We start from the raw sequence: 2,835 nt of genomic DNA, 5'->3' as shown, positions 1-2,835 counted from the left end.
AAAGATTCAAAGACCCGAAATTTGTTGCATAGTGTTATTGACCTTCAAGTCATTTTCTAAATGGGAACTTTATATGGGGCCTGTACCGCAATTCAGTAACTTTTTAACGATAATTGAAGATAAGTGCTATTCTGTAGTAAAATATTTTCGATTTTTGTCGAAAAATATATTGTTGGTAGTTAATGAAAAACTTCGATAAGCTAAGGACTAACAAATAGTTCTTGTTAAAACATAACGACATTTATAAAGTTTTGGTAATTCTATAGATAAATTTTACAAAAAGGTAACTTTCAATAAAATATAAAACTTTTTATCAATTACTAACATTATTTTATTGATCAAAAAGAAGAATAATTTAAATAAATTATTTAATATTACAAAACTGCACAAAACTAACATTTGAATATATTGGTATGTATTTGGAAGATCATTTTCAACTTTATATTCGGACTCAAGAACGAAGAATACTTCGAAATATGGAATATCCATTTGATTTGAGTGATCGCGCATTTGTATTGCTCTATAGGATAGATAAAATTCAAATGCATGACAGTATTGATTCAATACAACACAGATTCACATGTAATAGGACTACTGGAATTTCCCCGGAAAAACAGGTAGCCAGTTCATCTTTAAAATTGCCAATAAGTAAATAAGATAGCTTTTTAAGATTCTTTCTGCAATTCGGTTTTAGGCAACGGGATGTTTTCAAAGGCCTGTGGGTGAACAGTGGGGCATTTCTATAAGCCAACCCTCAGTTAGTCGTTCTTTACATAGAGTTACTGATGCAATCAATGATGTGTTATTGAAGCAATGGGTCAAGTTCCCGATAACAACGTATGAAAGGAGCAGTGTTGAAGAACAATTTCTAAACAGTTCATATCCCTTTGACGGCTGTATTGGTGCTATTGATTGTTCTCAAGTTGCTATTCTTGCTCCTAGTCGACGAAAGAGCTTACGTTAACCACCATAGTTACCATTCTTTAAATGTGCAAATGGTATAATATGAATGTACTTAAAATATAAATTATACATTACTTTTAGATCCATACTTTGTGATCCATACTTAAAAATATTAAATGTGAATGCATAGTACTCAGACTCCAGACATGATGCATATATATGGGGCTCAAGTCCTGTACGAACTTTGCTGGAAAGGACATTCAATAGTGGAGAGAGAAGAACGTTTGTAATAGGTCAATTATATTATAATATTTATATACAAATACGTATAAACATAAGGGAACTATCTATAATTACATACTTCAGGTGATATGGGATATCCTTTAGAGCCTTTGCCTTTGGGATATCCTAAGCGCTTTGTAGAACTCGTCACTGCACCGAAAGGGCTTTTGGTGTTTTAAAAGCAACATGGAGATGTCTTTCAAGGCACAGAACTCTACAATACAAACCTGCTTTTGCCGGGAAAATAGCAAATGCTTATACAGCACTTATTTAATATGACGCTTTCTTCTATATTTGAAAGTACAATTTCCATTCTTTTACAAGAGGCCAAAATATCGTTTAGAACGATGAAACTATCCGATATTTTATTTAAAGCTTTTGCCGTTTCTTTTTGCGCATTTGCTCAATTCTGAAAATGATAAAAAAGTTATAAATTATTTATGTATATTAACAAGTAAGTTTAATCAGTCGAGTCCAACTATATATAACCTACATCTTCAGTAGACCTAATATATAATCAGACACTGTAGACACTCACCATCATTGCATCAGCGTCAGTTTTCGCAATTTCTAAAAACTCCTCTTTAATAGAACACTCCCTTTTTCGGCGCTTTTTTGGTATTTCACTTTTATTTCCGTTTTCGCAGTTCGATGTAGTGGGAACTTCTGAAATACTTGCTTCACATTCAAATTCTACTGTTTCTGTAACATTTTCCTCCTGTCCAGTGATCGTGATTTCTTCATTTAACTGTTGTATATATTGTAGAATGCAATATAAGTGTATATTAATTTAAATCGTATTCATGATTAACTTACCACAGTGGTATCAAAACTGTCTGGAACACTTTCATTCTTCCAAGGGTGAAAGGAAATCTTCTGATAGAGGTTTATTGCCAGTCTTTGCTCTCTCTTTTTAAAATTTTAAATTTTGTGGAAGCTTTTGATTTCATGTCCCTCCAAACCTAGAATTTAAATAACAAATAAATAATTTGTAAAGTTATGGTAAAATTCTTACAATTTGCCATTGGTCAGCACTTTTAAATTCACCTGGAATTTCATTGTCCAAATCTTTCCATTTCTTCCTTGCCAATTCCTTACCATGCAAGGCCAGCAGCATTATCTTATTGCTGTGGCTCGAGGGTCTCGTGTTTTCTTCCTAAGAAAAAATTATTAAATTACACAAAGTTTACGCTTATAATTTACTCTTTTTCCATTTTTATGCATAAACTTTTTTTAATAATTTTATTTATTTTTTATATATCTTTGACATTCACACATTTGTACTGATATTTTTCGTTAAAATATTCTAACGATAATATTCGTTAACTTAAATTAGAGAACAGAACATTCATTAATGCAATCGATAATTTTCGTTACATTACGATATCGGTAGTACACATTAAAAAATTACAGAATTGTGGTACTGGTTTAAATAAAGTCCGATAATTACGAAAATTGGTAATATTATTAAGACGTATATAAAACTAAGTTTTGCTGATTTTTATAAAAATATAAAAAAAATATTTAACATAACAAGTAGGTAAGTATAGTCGGGCATGGCCGACCATATGATACCCTACACCATGAGTATATTTTTACAATTTTTACTTTTATAAAATTTTTATTTTTTGTAAAGAAACTTTTATGTTG

At 30.8% G+C, this 2,835-nt stretch overlaps 1 pseudogene; it reads left to right on the top strand.

The window, feature by feature from the left end:
• Positions 1–413: 413 nt before the first annotated feature.
• Positions 414–1,589, top strand: LOC124419221 (annotated as a pseudogene).
• The last annotated feature ends 1,246 nt before the right edge of the window (positions 1,590–2,835 follow it).

Source organism: Lucilia cuprina, chromosome 4 (genome assembly GCF_022045245.1).
Source record: "Lucilia cuprina isolate Lc7/37 chromosome 4, ASM2204524v1, whole genome shotgun sequence".
Classification (NCBI taxonomy): domain Eukaryota; kingdom Metazoa; phylum Arthropoda; class Insecta; order Diptera; family Calliphoridae; genus Lucilia; species Lucilia cuprina.
Note: the sequence above shows the minus strand (reverse complement) of the source record. Positions and strands in the feature narration are given on the sequence as shown.